Raw genomic sequence first — 18,246 nt, forward strand, 5'->3', positions numbered from 1 at the left:
CAGAACATAGATTAGAGTCGGCTGTTCCTGGTTTCCAGTCCAGTGCTCTGACTAGTAGACTATTCCTCTCTTTACACTTACGGCTTTGTTGTACATAAGCCATTGACATCAATGGGAGATATATATGAATATCTCAAGACAAAATCAGGCTCTTATGATTGTCATTTTTGGGGGGTGTTTATGTAATCACTGCTATTAATTTTTCCACACACAGAGAGAGGTTTATAGAAGTAAAGAAATGGTTGAAACACTACCTAATTTTTGAAATTTGGATGTCTGTGGGCACACATTTTTGGGGAAAAAAAATTCACAATTTTTCTGCTTCTCCCTCCCACAATGACAAATGGATCTGGTCAGAATATATAAATAAACTTTGTAAGGAAAAAACATTTTGTGAAAAAAATTGTCATGATATTAATTTTTTTTGTCCAGCTCTAAAAGGATTGAAACCACAGTGCTATCACTTTTTAACTGTTGCCGGCTCTCTAGTTTTCTAAGATCTTGGAGGAAGAAATCCAAAATAACAGCTGTAATTTAACTGTATGGTATACATTTAGCATATTTTAAGATATAAAGAACAAAACAATATTAGTAAGCTAAATAGAGGGAGAAAGTAAGGTTTTGATGAGTGGGGGAGGATGAGTGTAAGTTGTAACAAGTGAAAGGGGTTTTGACTGGTTTCAAAGTTGTGAAGAAAAATAAAAATCCTGTGAGATTTGAGGGGAAGGAGATAAGTTATAAGAAAAAAGGATGACACTATATCTACCTAATGGGTTTGGAGCAAGAGAGACCCATGAAAGTCAACATTACACAAAATAAAGTAGGGAATCATGTATTTGGGATATCTAGCATTTTTAACATGAATAAATATACACCACTTATATTGCTGAAGTATCTCAGAAAATAAATGCATTGCCCTCAATGTCTTATATAGTTTCCATAAATGGTCATTGTATCTTTTGTTTCAAATACCCAGATTTTATATACTGGGGACGGGCCAGTGGCTAGTGGTGATCAGTTCAGAGAAACAGCACTGAGAAACTGAATCTGGTAATTGCTCCAAACTCATTGTTACCCACTTGATTTCATATAATTATGGCCAAATCTTCCATCTGTCTCTGCCCTCTAACAATGATTTCAGGACACTTGGAGCTGAAACCAAACAGTTTTTTTTTTTTTTTTTTGGGTCTGGGCTCTCACCATCACAGTCCTTGATTAAATAACAGGTTTTTGTTCTCATTGTCTTACCTTCTTTTGCCATTCAGTTCTTGACAGCCTTCCCTCTCAACTGAATACTGTTATCACTTCTTTATTCTAATCCTCTGCCGAGCTGCCTATATTATCACCCTCTGTTTCAGGACTTGGATTCTTACCCTTTAATCCACTAATTGGCTTTTTACCCTTAGATCCCCTTGCCTCCTCTGCATGCAAGCTGACCCTTCTAGCCCCCCCACCCTTTCTATTCCCTGCCTTCCACTCTCTTGCTCCTTTCATCTCTCCCTATGTTTTGGTCCTACTTTCTCTTCATTCCAGATAATTTTGTTCCTTCTTCAGAAAGGAGGGCTCTCTAGTGTACAATATCACTTTCACTGTTGCTTCTATTTCCAACCCGTGTTTATGTAACTCCTTTCTTCACTGGTCTTTAAGGAAGGAAGATGTATACAATAGGAGTAGTCTGCTACACAGAGATGTGTAGTCCCCAAACTATGTCCTTTTTCAAACATCCCTTCCCTTCTCAGGGTTATGAACAGGTTTGATGTTTTAATAAAATATTGGCTGCCACACATCACATGTATTCATTTAACAGATTCTCTTTTAATCAGATTAGTTTTCCATTGTCATACAGTACACTCTTCCATTGCCCCAAAAGGTACCTCTTAAAAAGTTTGTTTTTCTATCATATACTGAAACATAGTGTATCTTTATGTGAATTGAAAATGTGTTCTTTAATTGGACATATATTTTAGCTGGTGCAACTGTATAGTGAGTAGCAGTAGTACACTGTCTAATAAGAAACAATAAGTTCCTCTGATTTCCCCCTTGTATCCTAGATTTGGGGATATATTATATGAAGCATAAAGAAATGTTTTAGCCTTTTGGTTTTATCATCTCCGATGTTTTGTTTTTCTTATGTTGGATGTATGAATACACAGATCTGATCTTTGGCAAAATAGGGAAAATTATCCCCATGCTAATGTACATGGAGCTATTACACTCAGTCATGGTTAATAGCACTAAATGGATTTAGAGAGAAGAGTCTAGACTGCAATTCTGTCAGCATCTGCCCCTTCCCCAGTAATTTATTTGGGTTTTGCACCTGCAGATACTGAAATGGGACTGAATTCACACAGAATTTTGCTTTGGACAAGAGGCACTGAAATAAGAACATTTAAGAATTAATTGTACTAAGTAAAAATGACTGTTAATACTGAAGAGGATTGTATTGTTTTCTCCTCTTAGATTTATTGCAGTTGATATTAAATACAATAGAATCCTGATTATCCAAACTCTCAATATCCGAATCTTCTTTCTCTAATGAACTCCCTGCTCTATTGACTCATGATTATCTGAACATATTTTGTGTTGCCTAGCCTGTTGGATGAATGAGAATCTACTGTAAAATCCACTCTCTGATCCTGCTTTGTCCCTATGTGTCTTGAATTTTAACACAATATAAAAACACCATGATTGTTTTTGCATTTGTATGATGCCAGATCCATGTCCTAGAACGTTGTGAGCTTCTTTAAAACCTTGCCTGAACGCATGAGGAGTGAGAAGAAAGGAATAGGGAAGGTAGTCAAGGAGGGTACAACTCCCCTCCAGCAATGTATATCTTACATACTACCAGAAAGAGGGAACTACTAGTTCTAACAAACACATTGAGCATCTTCAGGAGAGCACTTCAGTCTGGTAAAAACAATAGGCATGTCCAATTAGGTAAGATATTTTCATGGCAGCTTCTAAAGATCTCTAAGTACATTAGAAACATTAAATAATGAGTGTAGTTTGGCCATAGCCTATAAAGCAGGTAGTATTAGCTTAGTTCCACTGGAGAGGAAACCAAGGCACAGAGACATTAAGTGACTTTCCTGAGGCCAAGAAGGCCATGGCAGAAGAAGAAACAGAAATGTACTCTTCCTGACTCTGTTTTGTGCTTTAACCATCCTTCCTTCCTCCCTCCTCTAGCCTTAAGTGCAAGTAACCCTCAAAGTTCTTTTAGATTTGTAGAGGGGTGGATTTTCCCTCAGCCATTCAAATATGGGTTCTCCCTCTAACAATGAAGACCATACTACAGCCATTCCTTTGCTCTGGAAAGCCACATCGTACCTTTATTCTTTTGAATGCCAGTCATGATGGTGGTATTTTATTTCCAAAGGGGCAGGACAGATCCCATACCTCTCTGTAAGTTGTCTGGGGGTAGAAGGGCACTTTTGTAGGAACCAGCCATCACTTAGGCAATGAATCTGGGAAGGGTTGTAAGTGCTTTGGAGGATAGGATTAAAATTCAAAATGATCTGGACAAATTGGAGAAATGATCTGAAGTAAATAGGATGAAATTCAATAAGGACAAATGCAAAGTACTCCATTTAGGAAGGAACAATCAGTTTCACGCATACAAAATGGGAAATGACTGCCTATGAAGGAATACTGCGGAAAGGGATCTGGGGGTCATAGTGGACCATAAGGTAAATATGAGTAAGCAGTGTAACACTGTTGCAAAAAAACCAAACATCATTCTGGGATATATTAGCAGGAGTGTTGTAAGGAAGACACAAGAAGTAATTCTTCCACTCTACTCCATGCTGATTAGGCCTCAACTGGTGTCCAGTTCTGGGTGTTACATTTCAGGAAAGATATGGACAAATTGGAGAAAGTCCAGAGAAGAGCAACAAAAATGATTAAAGGTCTAGAAAACATGACCTATGAGGGAAGATTGAAAAAATTGAGTTTCTTTAGTTTGGAGAAGAGAAGACTGAGAGGGCACATGATAACAGTTTTCAAGAATATAAAAGGTTGTTACAAGGAGGAGGGAGAAAAATTGTTCTTTTTAACCTCTAAGGCTAGGACAAGAAGCAGTGGTCTTAAATTGCAACAAGGGAGGTTTAGGTTGGACATTAGGAAAAACTTCCTAACTGTCAGGGTGGTTAAGCACTGGAATAAGTTGCCTAGGGAGGTTGTGGAATCTCCATCATTGGAGATTTTTAAGAGCAGGTTGGACAAACACCTGTCAGGGATAGTCTAGATAATACTTAGTCCTGCCTTGAGTGCAGAGGGACTGGACTAGATGACCTCTTGAGGTCTCTTCCAGTCCTATGATTCTATGAACTTGAGTTCCACCAGCTCAGGGAGTAAGGAACAGGTTTGCATTATAAATGGAGGGGCTCTGTCTTATACTGCTAGTGCTGCTGCCAAACCACTGCTGTCGTTAGCTGATGGCGTATTGTCAAACAGAGGAGCTTATTTAAAAAAAAGTTTGGTTACTTCAAAAGTAAAATATTTTTATAGAAGCAACTTACAAAGTTGATGTAAGAATGTACACATACATTCATGCTAATTCCTCCCAGTATCCCTCCCCTACCCCAACATTTTGCATCTTTCCTTTTTTAATGTGGATGGATTTATTCCTGATAAAAATGAGAGAGCGGCATTTTCAAGCTCCCCCTGATACTTTAGTCAATGAACTTCAGTCCGGGACAGCAACTCCTCTCCTACTATTTGCTTGCCTCTCTTTACCCTCCCTTCCAAAACAGGATGGCAGTCATAGCAGAATTGTACCTTTTCCTGTGGTAGTTTTAATGATGTGTGACCACATCCGCAGGTTACTCCAAAGGTGAAAGGCCCTAACCCCTTGCTCCACTTCACCACTGAAATGAGGTGTTGGGGGTACAATTTCTAGAACAAACAGGCTTTTCTTCAGAGCCATGTTTATTTAGATGCATAATCACAAGAAAAAAGTGTCTGACCTAATCTCGGGGACCCTTTGACTTCATATTAACAAATGACCAAAGAAGAACCAGAAAATGACCAACCACAGAGATCAAATTGACAATCTCCCAGCATTTCCACAAATACCTAATCGTGCCCCCTTCCCTTCACAAAAGCCTAGATAAATAGATGAGCCTTGTTGCTTGCCCTGAAGGTTAGGAGACTTGGGTTATTTCTGACAATTGTAGGTGGAGAATGAATACCAGGGGTCAGGGCTCCTTTTGGAAGCCACCAGCAGCTCCCCGACCAGCAGCTCTCTCTGTTATCTACACGAAAGCAAAACCATTAAAGTCAAAGGGAGCTTTGCTACTGAATCCACAGTGTTGGATCAAGACCTTGTTGTTGTTGTTACCACTGTTCCCTCTAAGCTGTGCATGTGTGCGTGCACACACACATCCTAAACCACGCGCAGCCGGCAAAACACCACGCACACAAAAATTTGCACAGAAGAAATATTTTGCGCACATGGCCTGTCAAAAATTTGCACAGAAGAAATTTTTTGCGCACATGGCCTGTCAAAAATTAGAGGGTACATTGGTTGTCACCTCTTTTTGGTGGTGGAATGTCCCCTTCCACACTCTGCTTCTGTGAAACTGTAGCATCTGAAGGTCTATCTCCAAAATATTCTTTTCAGGGGTGAAATCTGAGATTGATCAACACACAATCCTGTGAAAATCTAGGGCAAGCCTCTTGTCCCATATCCTAGCAATGTGCATTTGTGCCATCAGCAAGAGCTGTGCCATGGGTAACTTCTCAGGCAGCTGCAAGAGCACATCACCTTTTTATACAAGCTTTACATCCTGTCTCTTGTGTACTCATGTAGTTCACTGGTAAAGGCTGCCTCTTTCTAGCTTGTGAAATCTGCATTTTGTGGGATACCTTTATGTGGGTAGGAAAAAAGTATAGAATTCTATATCTTGTGTGTGTCCAAAATTTAGATCCCCATATTGGCATGAATCTATATATTTTTAAAATCGGAGACTACACTGTGTAAAAGATCCAGTAGATCAAAAAAGTAACAGTGATGGGGAGGAGGGCATAAACATGTATGTGCTCATAGTAATAAAGCCTTCCTCCCTAATTGACACATTTTAATCCTGTTCATACTAAACTCAGTGCACAATAAGGAGTGCTTAAAAGCTCTATACAGGCATGGGCACTTTTTGTGAGGGAGAAAAAACAGGAATTGATAGTTTAAAGTACAGTAATCTGGTGTTTAGATTCCCCCCCCACTTCCCGTTGGTCTATACATATAACATATGTTATAATTAGAGATTAATTTGTGACATGGTTCACCATAACGCTATTGTCTGCCTGGTGATGTACCTCCCTTGTAAATATTACAGATTGTATGATTAGTTTGCTACTAGTTCTCATAAAACAGTCTAATACGACCAGTGATTTTTTTAAAGATATCGCCAAATTGTAGATATTTAATGTGTGGCCAGTCCTTGATTGGGCAAAAGGTTTCTTTCCTCCATCTCATTTTGGCTTTTCTGTCAACATTCTGTGTTTGCCTGAACTGTCAATATTTCAGCACGTGCCCTTAAATATTTGCTACATTCCTTTTAAGTGTAATAGATGGATTCCCCATCTGAGGCTGCATATACAGAATACAGTAAATAGTGTGAGCATGCCAGTTTGTTTGCAGATTGTTTAAAGAAAAAAGGCTCAACATATGTAATGAGACAACTTCTTCCTTCTGATATGATTAATCAGTATCATTACAATTTGATCTTTGAGCGTACTACAGGATACACAGGAAATTGCTTAGTGCATAAGAAATTAATATTGGCTCTGCCTGCTGACGGTTTGTGTTTTTCAGGTAGGAAATATAGAAGGACATTGCACTTTTAAGGATAACAGAGGAATGAAAGACCCTAAAATAGTGTGAACAGAGCAGTAGTAAGGTTTGGGGTTTTTTGTTTGTTTGTTTTTTTTTAATTTTCAGTTGAAGAACCACAATACTAAACTTGCTAGTCATGCAGTACCAAAGCATGATTATAAAAATATTTGATTCCAAAATGTGTTGAGTGGGTCACACTCCCACAGTGAGAAGTTTAGTATCTAAATTTAGTAATTAAGTAGTATCTCTTCATAAGAAGGCTCTCTCTGTGCATCCTGGTAACACGCTTTCCCTACATTTTTGTGTGCTTTTTCTAAAACGTTAGGGTTTGGATTTTTCAGAAGTGCCTGAGAGACGTATAAGCATAAATCCCATTGAGTTTCAATAGAGCCTATGCTCCTAAATCATCTAGGTGCTTCCAAAAATCCCACACAAATTTCTATGAGCCTGATCCTGCTCAATAGTGAACAGGTGCATTTGCGGAGTGGGGAAGGGAAAAGGGGAATCACAGCTCGAGAGGGGTGTACAGAACATGCGGCCAGGGTTGTAGGAGCAGCACTGTACATCACACCACATGTGCTCACTTCAATTTCTGCCTTGACAGAATGGCTGTGGTAAGCACACATAGCTGGAACTACTCTGCTCTGCTATATAATTCTAGCAAATTAGAGTGAAATTAGTGGTAATTGTTCAAAAAAATATAAAAACAATCCATTGAAATGCTCTGTGTGTGGCCGTTTCAGATTTCGTGAAGGAAAAGAATTTGGTTAAGAAAGGGTTAAGAAGCTATTACTGCTGCTGCAATATATACACCAGTCTCTTTTGGTCTTTTAAGTCTTCACATTTCTCTTACCACAGGTTCTCTTCGTCTTGTCTGGGATATGCAAATCTCTAGGCTCCTAAGAGCAACTGGCTACGGATATGCATTTCATCTTAAAACAAAGACCAAGGAAAAATAATATGAAAAAGTTATTCAAAGGATTTTGGAAACAGGTGTTCTAAATCTACACTAATTGGATTTCAGTTAATTATTCCTTTTACTTTAGGGAATATAAGAGAGAAATATATGGGGGAAAAACACGAACAACTTCTCTGACATACTAATTGCTCTAATATTATTTAACCTGAGCCAATCTTTTTTTCCAAACAATCAAACTAATACCCTTAAAATGACTATTCTGAAAAAAAATAAGTAATAAGAAAGTGGTTAAAAAGCAGACGTGGACTTTCAAAACCTATCATCACATTTTCAGCTTTACTTATTTCATCTGTTTTTACACTCTATACTTCCAGTTTTTTATTAGCTAATAAAAAAGGAAAGAGTTAAAGTAATGTTTTTATGGGCTGTTTTTGGCTGCCACAATACTAACATGATGGGCTACCCAAACCCACACAGGGGCTGGGTGAACTCCTGGATAATTTACCTTTTACAGTAGGGCCCAAGAGTGTAATGTGGATAGAATCAGGAACATATATCTAGAGCTAAGACAGCAGGGGAACGTAAAGGGTAGCAGTTTCATGAAGGATCACATTTTTCTCTTTTGAACTTCACCCCCATAAGCACTGGACTGATTCCAATATTTTGTGTTGGAATGTGGTTGAATTTTGTTGCCTTGTACACAAAGCGCTGAGCTGACTTGCCTCTAAATCTGACTCATTCTAAAGTTTAGTTGTTGTTGTTTTTTAAAGGGGGGGTGGGGGAGATTGTGCCCACCCAGTACAAACAGTCCTTGTGCCTACATAAAGCTGAGTCTTATGGTTATATTGAGAACTTCCACTGGCAAGGTTTTAGGAAACTGAATATTAATGGAAATGTTCTCGTCAGATATTTATTTGAAAACTTGAGTAAAATCAGGGTTTTTTTGGTTTGGATTGAATCCTGCAGTGTGTGGAAAATTTTGTGCTGATAATTGCAGCCAGTGAAGGGTAAATGTGGATATGTGGCGTTTATCCACTTCTCATTTGGGGAATATGGAGTTTAGGTTAGTTTACCCACTTTTTTTTTTAACTGCAGCACCACTGATTGCATTAAGATGAGTAGAAGCAAGGAGTGAAACTGACTAGTCTCATTTCATTGTCCAGTCTGAGAGAAATGCAAGCATAATAAATAGTTTAAAATAGATTTTAAAGTTATTTCTATTTTAATAATCCGAGGTGCTACCAATAACACAGGCAAAGACACTTATTTATGATGTGAGTTTTAATTGGATAATTTCCCTTCAAAGAATGCTTTTTTGTACTGATATATTTGAAGTGTAAATAAAATGTTTTGCTTTTGAATGGGGATATTGTCCACTGAAATGTAACTTTATTTATACTGCAAGTTTAAGAAGATTTCAAAAAGCCTAATGAAAACCTGGTAGAGGGCAGGGCAGCAGCAACTTACATTCTAGCTACTTATATGTCTGACAATTAACTGTACTTCTTAATTTAAAAAAACGTGGAAAAGGGGGGTTCCAGCATTAAATGGTGCTCATCTATCACTGAGGCGCATACTCTTAGAGAGAAATGCACGCCTACTACTTATACATGCATATATTCCATCCCTACAAACCTTGTGTACGTACACAAATATAACACACTCCTACTATGCATTTGCATGCACATACATTCTGATGTGACAGTGAACTTCTGTAATTTTTTACAGACCCTTGAGGGAAAATATTACTCACAGTATAAACTGATGTTATCTTATTTTTTTCATTTCGGGGGACATATTCTATACCTGGTGCTTTGGTTGGCTGGAATTTTCTTACTATTTCTAGTCTCTATTTCTCCAAATGAGGTGAAAAAAGTGATAAGGCAAAGGGCAGGACTTGAACTGTATCAAATTCTTTTTGTATTGTCTGTCTCATCTTACATACCTACCTAACCTATAGAGTTTAGAGAGTTCAAATTCCTGTAATATGTAGGTGCTAATGCTCTCCTGGGGTCCACATGTGTAACTCACATTGAACTGTGATTGGAAGTTATATATCTCAAGAAATAATTTGGTCCTCTGATACGTGTGACAAATATACAGCTCTTAATATTTTGTTCAATGGGGCTCTCTACAGTATCAAAATGTGTGAACATGTGTTGGCAAAAAAGTTGCTTTCCCGTGTGAGTATTTGACTCCTGTATGCATCTGCACTCATGCTTTATCTTTGCTGGTGTAACACATAGGGTTTCTTTGTAAATCAAGGTGCATCAAACATTCCTTCTTAGTTAAGCTTAAAAAAAGCAGCTTCAAAATTACAAGAAGTTTTTTTTAAATCAAATACACATCATTATTATGCAGCCATAGAAAAATTATTTCAAAATTCTAGTTGTAATTGACTGTTGTAATTTAGTTTGTTTAAAGGAGTATAAAATATCTTCAGGACACTGATAATATACTTTTGGTCATGTTCCTATCTTTACTTTTCCCCCTGCATATCACTTCCAGATTTTCTTTCTCTCTCTATATATATCACATTTTTAGTGCAATCTTCAAAGTATCTAGGTGCCAATTGATTGCCTTTTAAAAATACTTTTTGAATCAGCTGAATGCTTTTGTTTGCTTGAGATGTGAACACATTTGCTGGACAGATATAGAATAAAAGCTTAGTTGTGATCACTCATATACAGATATGTATTGCTTAGAATCTTATCATACCCAGCCTGTGCTTGTTCAGCCCAATTTACAAGCTCTGTGGGGATATAGATGATTGTATATCTGAGATCAGAAGTGGGGCCTGTGGGTCTGATTCGAAGCCCATCAAAGATTTCTATGGATTTTAATGGGCTTTGGATCAGGCTCTAAGTGTCTAATCATGGGTCTGACTCATTTGAGTGTGAACAAATTGGGTGGGGGTGAGGGAAGTAATAAAACATTTTAAGTTTGAACAATTGTTTTGAAAGAAAACATCACCAAAGGACGTTTTGGTGTGATTACATTGTATCTGAATGTCTTTGGTATCATTTTGCACCTATATGAGTTCTTTTATTAACAGTTTTTGAATAGAAAAGTTGATGTACTTGCACAAAAATGTATATATACAATATGGACTAAAGAATACAAATCTGAATAGTATGTACATTCTATTTGTGAAATATAGCAGGGAAAAATATTTATGAGCACCATAGGATATGAAGCTCAGTGCAGTCATTTCGAAATGAAAATTATGTGACAGTTCATCTGTATTTAATGCTAACATTGCTTGATCTAGACATAAAGAATTTAGCAGCCATTTATCATAGCATACCGTACTGTTCATTTCCTGATGTACTTGCTTAGGATACATTGGTGTTTTAATCTCAACATGAGCCACGGTCTAATTTTAGATGTTTAATGAAAGGAAAACCCAGAGAGAGACAGATTTTTCACATGGCTATTAGAAGTCTACTCCCACAACTTGAATTGGTTGGTCTTTTTAATACATACTCCCAGAAGCCATTGCTTGGTTCCTGCACCAGATGCAGGTGTTCCCTTGTGCTGTCAGCCAGGAATGATTAATGAGGATTTGCCCCTACTGAAAGCAGTCTTTGGAGCATTGTTCAGGGCATCTGTGGAACTGTCGGGGGAGACAAGGACACAAGTGAACAACCAATTATTTGGCCATCACTGAGGCAGCATGAAAAAGACATCAAATTGGACAGAGGAGCAAAGCTTTTGTTTTCTGATCATATTTTTAGGTGTTAATAATAGAGGAATTTTACCTGCTTTTTCCCCCCCCTTTGGTCAGGCATAGGTCTAAAGCTAAAAAGATTAAAAAAAAAAGATTGTGGTTCTTTAAAAGTATAAAAGGGAGAAGAACACACACAATTGATTCCTTGGTGGTTGCATGGTGGGTATAAAGATGTTTTGCTCTGCTAAACATTCAGTGGGTAGGAGGATCCTTCATGCAGGGAGCTCCTTAATTGCTGGCCATACAAACAGTTAGGAAGACTGGGACTTTAACAAGTGATAGCACAGGGAAGTGCTGCATTAGGATTCTGAAACAGAAAAAGAGCAAAGCTGGGAAACATTTCCAAGATTATGTTCAGCATTCAGTATGCTTCCTTCTTTCTATCAGGAAGAAAATACTCTGAAGCCCAGAACAGGGTGGTGGTTGTTGGTTTTTTTTTTTTTTTTTGTAAAGGGGGTATTCAGACTGCTCCATTCTTATTTGCCAAGACTTGTGATTTTTAAATAATAATCCTAAATCAGCTAAAGAAAACTTTATATTTCTCGCACAATCCAAATGAGGATTAGGTTGACACCTTTGTTTGTGTAAAATACTTCTTATATTCCGTCTTCTCAAGCCTGTTGTTTTCAGTATTTTAAAAATTAGTGAATCTATAGAGTGAAAATGAAGTCTTCTAAAAGAAGATAATATTTTATTAGTCGTTAATAACACACGCAGGATCACAATGTCAGCCACTCCACACAAAAAATCTGCTTTACATTTTTATTGGTTAATACTTTTGTCTCTTTCAAACAAAATGAGTTCAAGTCCCAAAATGATTACAAATATTATTATCAGAAATACCTCTTGGAGGGGGGCTATTAAGCTAGACATAGAGTTAAAGGGGTTAAAAATATCTAAATAATTGTTCCCCAAAAGAAAGTGATATATTTTAGCCACAACATTTTTAGTGTGGTAGAGTCATGGCCTATTTTGCACCTGCAATAAACATGTGAACTACTGCATGTACATGTAAATACCTGTTTCTATGCCCCAAACCATTTTGTTCATATTGTGGTGAGTACAGTCTAATATGCATCCTTGCTTGTGCAAAATTAGAGGCTGCAGTTGAAAATTTGCCCCAAGATATCCAGACATGTCAGCTAAGATTCAAACATTTGAAAAGTCTGAATAATCAACTAATTTCTATATCTGCTATTGAAGGATTATTTTTATAGAACCTGCAAAAATGTCAAACAAATACACAGAAAAAAGTATTTAGTTCCAACAGTTGGAGGAAAAAAGTAGACTACGAAATGAAGTGAAAAAAAGTGGTAGGCTGACACCATAAAGGACAGAATGTGTATGAGGTTTTTTTTTTAAATACTCATCTATCTGAAGCTTTCATGTTTTAGGAACACCATCTAGCATGCTAAAAATGAAACTCTTCCCCAAAAGGAAATCAGAAGCAGCCATATGAAACATCAGGAAAGTATTGTCATTTCTGTAACAGGAATACTCCAATTAACAGCTCTTGAACTGCATACAGTACTGCTTAGACCAGCAAATGTCTCTTTCCTTGTGTGATGGGCATTTGCTCCTCTTCCCCAAAAGCTGTCTCTTAGAGCCACTCAGAGGTCAGCCCTGTCCCTTCTTCTATTTGATATCTGTGCTCTTAAATGAGTTTTTTCGAGGTTATGGGTTCACATACTCTCAATATAGCTATCAGATACACTCAACTCTGTTTCCTTCTTGTCAGGAGCAGGCAATGGCATCATCCAAATGCCCCAGTGTCTGAAAGAAATAATTACCTGACTGAAGAACAGTGGGCTCAATCTCAACCCAGGCAAGATGGAGATGAAACTGGTAAGAAAATGGAAGCACTTCAAGGAAATGGCAAAAATGATGGTGGCATCTCTATTGAGGGCACTTGCTCTCTGGTTGTCAAGGTGATGCACAGTCTTTCCTAATCCTGGGCTACCAAGTAGCAACAATGGCCAGAAATGCCTTCTTCAGCGAGGCAGAAGACTGCCCCCTTTGCTCGCTGATGTGTACCTTGCCACAGTAATTCATGGCCAAGCTGGATTAGTGCAAAATGCTCCCTCCCTTTGGGCTGTCTGTGAAGGCTGCATGGAAGCATCAGATGACAGAATTTGTGACACAAATTAAGGAGAGCATATCTCACCATTTCGGTACCCAGCATTGGCTCTGCCCACAATACTAGAAGTGCTTTGAGATTGTGGTAATCATTTCAGCTCTTTCAGTCGGCTAGGATGTTGCAGTTTCTGGGGCTTTTTCTCTCTCTACCAGTTTTAGAACACAACAATCTACAGGGACAGGACAGGTAAGCGAGCTCAGGATGGAACTCTGAGGTTTGGAGGGCACAACTTTCTTGATGGAGGCCCTTTTGTGATGGAACTACCTGATGGTAGAGATCAGGCTGAGTTTGAATCTTGCCAAGTACAGGCACAATGCAAGACTCCCCTGTTTGCACAGGCCTTCCTATAGTAAAGGTTGCCAAATGGCCCAATGGCATTCCGTCCCTCTCTGTGTGATTCATTCCTATTTGGACAATAATTTTTGGTTCTCCTGTTCATATTTGGCCCTTAGATCCTATAATGCATTATAAATTAACAAATACTATGAATAAGGTGTCGTGCAGCATCTTGTTAGTGATACCTCATTAGCCCCATGAGAAATAGAAATTTAAAACAAAACCATAGACAAATGGATATGGACATACAGTGTGGGATAAAGCTATGTTTGTGCTAGTAGCCAACTCAAGCAGCTATGAATATCAGGTTTGATTTAGTTGTATAAATTGCTTCAATGGTGAATAATAGTATTACAAAACTCATCACTTATATAGTGATGAGAACCCCATATCACTTCACAAACATTAGTTCATTATTAAGTCTCACAACACTATAGGAAGTAGTACTATGTTTTTTCTCTGCAAGATGACTTTTCCCCCTCCTTCACCAGATTGATGCTCCCTTCCTTATTATGTTTATGATGGTATTATATATAATTTACTTTGCATACACTTGTGACACACAATTTTGTATTCTAAATCATATTGTGGCTCTTTGATTCTTCTTGTTGAAAAAGGGACTCTGGCTGATAATTGCTGAATGCTTTATAAATAGCATGGCTGGAGAAATGAAATGCTAGAATTTCTAACAACACTAGTCTACAGCACTGAAAAGAGAAACTTAATTATAACCAGAACCCAAAATATATTATTTGATTTTTTTTTAAATAAATATTTTTGTGTAAAACTAGTGTTCATGAAAAATCCTGGTTTAACAGCACTGGAGACCTATGACTTCCTTTTTATTTTTAGAGTGGATACTGTACAAGCAGCAGGAGTTTGAACTTATTGACACAGCTGGACTGGGTGGATGAGACAGCTATACCGCTGCCTACCGTGGGAAATTTGAAATGCCGAAGTCTTTCCTTTCGGCAGTCCCCTGGTGCGATTTCTATCCCCTCCCATGTTTTCCTTTCCTCATACAAACATGTACCTGCTTTCTCTCTCCCACTTGGGGAAAAAGGTATCATATAATATTTTTTGGGCTTTTTGTTTTAAATCGGGAAGAGAATATATCTGTGTTGCCAACCTCAATTATTCAAAAATTGGTAGGACCCAAAAATAATGATTCACTTAAAAATCATGAAAAGTTAAGACCCTTGATCTTTTTCTTTGCCCTCTGGTTTTTGAGCCTTCAGGGTCACATTTCCAGGGTTTTTTCCACAACCATGAAAGCTAGACTCTCTTATGTTTCTTTTTAAAAGTAAGCTGAAATTCTTCTGTAACCACATGACTGCAAGAACTGGGACTTGAAAAGAGACACCCATGAGACTCAGAATATAACGGAAAGTTGGCAACACTGCCAGTTTTACTTTAAGTGCATTTAGGTAACAGTGAGGCTCAAAAATTTAAGAGCTGTCTTCACTGCAGCTTGCCTCGGCAGGATTCATATTTGTATTCCTCCTCTCATCTGCATAATGCTACTCTACAGTTGTGGCCATTACAGCTGTGGTAGTTATGTCACTGGTGGCCACAACCACAACAACATTTGGACACAGTCCCAAGCACCCTAAAAATCTCCCCAAAGCCTTAGGTTAGGTGGGTCTGCAGGCAAACCAAGCAAAACCTTTAAAGTAGCTCTTGAAATTCAGCCTCCCATGAGCCATTTGCAAAAGAGGAATGAATTTGTCCTCCTGCTTATGACAGCATAAAGGGACTGTCCAGAAATGCTCCAGAACCATCTTGAGAAGGCGGCCCTGGTGCAGGAACTGAGTAAGACAGCCACAGTCCGGCTTATGAGGCCACCTCCACAAAGTCTGGCACGGGGTATATTCTGGTGGTAAGGCTGGGGAGCCAGTCCAGGTATCACTCTGGGCCTAAGGTCCCTGAAAATTGAACTCTTATTCCATAAGTAGTTTCAGCTGCCTCTGCATAATATAACAGGGGCTTTCATAGCAACTTTCCCCCTGACTTTTTGTATCAAAAGCTAAGCCACTTAACAGTACAGTTTCCAATACCACAACAGGCAGGAGGGGCTGTGGGGCTGCAGGGGACTCTGACATGAAATTCTGTGCAATACTGCTGCCCATAGGCAGCTGGGTTAGTGCTGCTGTTAACCACCTGGACTACTTAAAATATGCTGGGGCCTGTTTTGGGCCCTCTAGGAGCCAATAACTGGGAGGTCACAAAGGCGGTTTAAAGCTGCCTGTGCTCCCTCCCCTCAGAACTGCGAGTTTGGTGCTGCAACTCTGGCAAAATCCCAGCCAATGTGTTTGCCCATATGTATAACAGGTAAGGTATATACCCGCTCATATGTACACACCCACCCACTTATTAAATCCATCTTTCTCCGTCCTCCAATCCCTACTGCAGAAATCCAGCTTCACTTTTTACAAACTTTGTTTTGCTATTTTAATTCTGACTCCTTCTGAAGCATCAGGCCTCACTTAAAAGGGGTACCTGCACGGGCTTCCTTACTCATCGCTTCCTTTCACCAGCCTTCTTTATTCTTGTCTCTAAATCTCCCCTCTGCGCCTTGCATTTCAGTGCAGGATTTGTTCCTTCTCTTCCTTTTCCCACCATTAACACAGTCCTGTGTCCTCCCTTGTTTCCCCTCCCTCCTTTTCCATCCACTCCTTCATTTACACATTCCCTTTTTCCATTCACATGCTTTCTCACCCACTCTTGTTTGTCCTCTCTCCATTCATCCTAGAATTGGGCAGGCTGTTTTCTATACTGAGGAAGCTGAGGCTGATTTATTAATTATTATATTTGATGGGGTACTGTGATGTATGATTCACAAGCTGGGAATAAATGCCCCAGGTGGGAATAATGGGATGGTTAAATATCAATCGGATTATCTTTAGTAAGGAGATGGTCTCCTTTAAATTCAGATTTTATTTAACATTCTTTATAATACAAATAACTTACCGAAATAAAAGCACCGATCTCAATCAATAACTGCAGCTGAGTTATGTACAATACATTCCATTCCTTACTGATAGGTAAAGCTTCACCTTCTACATTTTAGGTGTTAGAATTGTGAAATGTGCGTGATCTGTTAAACTTGATAGATTATGTGTGTTTCAGTATAAAAGTCTTACCCCCTCCTAGATGTATTTTATTGCCTTTCATAAGGCCACATTAATGGTAAAGGGTATCACAACACACGTTGTGTCTGTTTTTTCCAGTGCAGACTCTACTTATCATGTAATCCTTATTTAAAAGCTGATTTTAGTGTGTTTTAGAATATTGGAAAATGCAGACAACATGCCACATTCAGATTAGATGCTAACAAGCAGTATTCAGCACATTTTGGAAAAGCAAGAGGAAATGTAGTCCATCAGGGGAAAAAAAATAGACTCAGCATGCACCCTGGTGCATAGATGCAGGAAGGGACTCCCAATATGTCTTTGTTTAGGGATTAGTGGGATAAATAAAATACAAAATCACCACTCTTTAAACAACCATAGTGAGCCTATCACTGAGTACCTCCTTATCTTAACCACAGGTCTCTAATAATGATATAATGACTGAAGCTGAGTCTCCAAATAATACATATTCAGTTTGTTTTATATATTTATCAGAGATCTTCTCTTGTGTCCTGTGAGACCTTTAGTGTCAAAAATATTTGGGAGAGTAGTTTGTGAGTTTTGTATTACCACACATCACCAAGCGGCCAATAGAAGTAAAAGGACACTTCCTCAAATGACTTATAAAATCCAGTTCATTTGAAAATATCCAAACCTACTTTCCAGCTCTCATGTGGGAGTGTGTGAACTTGCTTTGCCTAATTTCAAATCCATTTGAACTTAGTGGTTTTGAAAATTTAACATAAATTGTTCTTGAGTTTGCATTTCACTCAGCAGGGACTGAAAAGAAGGAGCAGAGTGGGGGCACAGAGAAAACATCCAATGCAAAAATAATGTCAAAAAGAAACAGAGGGGAAAAATATATGCAGTCAGGGCCAGATTTACACCTTACGCTCCTCTAGGCACAGTATTTTCAGCGCCCTCTTGCCTACAGCTGACCTTCATGTTGCACACAGTTTTAGACAGGTATGGCGTGCCTAGGCACATGCCTAGTGTGCCTAATTGGAAATCTGGCCCTGGATGCAGTATGCAATAAGTATATACCATATGCAAAATACCTACTTCTGCCTCAATACCCATTATATTTCATAGCACAGAGGTTTCCCTTTAGCTAGAAAATCATGTTTGTTTGTTTATCTTTTAATTTAATCACCCATGGAA

The 18,246-nt window shown here is 38.5% G+C and overlaps 1 long non-coding RNA gene across 2 annotated transcripts in view; it reads left to right on the plus strand.

Moving 5' to 3' along the window:
- LOC122465001 overlaps positions 1-14,771 on the plus strand; it is a 173,362-nt gene extending 158,591 nt beyond the window's left edge. For both annotated transcript variants that reach the window (XR_006289501.1, XR_006289502.1), the window contains exon 3: positions 13,220-14,771. This is a non-coding gene — a long non-coding RNA (uncharacterized LOC122465001). The remainder of the gene's footprint in view (positions 1-13,219) is intronic.
- The last annotated feature ends 3,475 nt before the right edge of the window (positions 14,772-18,246 follow it).

Source organism: Chelonia mydas, chromosome 3, assembly GCF_015237465.2.
Source record: "Chelonia mydas isolate rCheMyd1 chromosome 3, rCheMyd1.pri.v2, whole genome shotgun sequence".
Taxonomy (NCBI): domain Eukaryota; kingdom Metazoa; phylum Chordata; order Testudines; family Cheloniidae; genus Chelonia; species Chelonia mydas.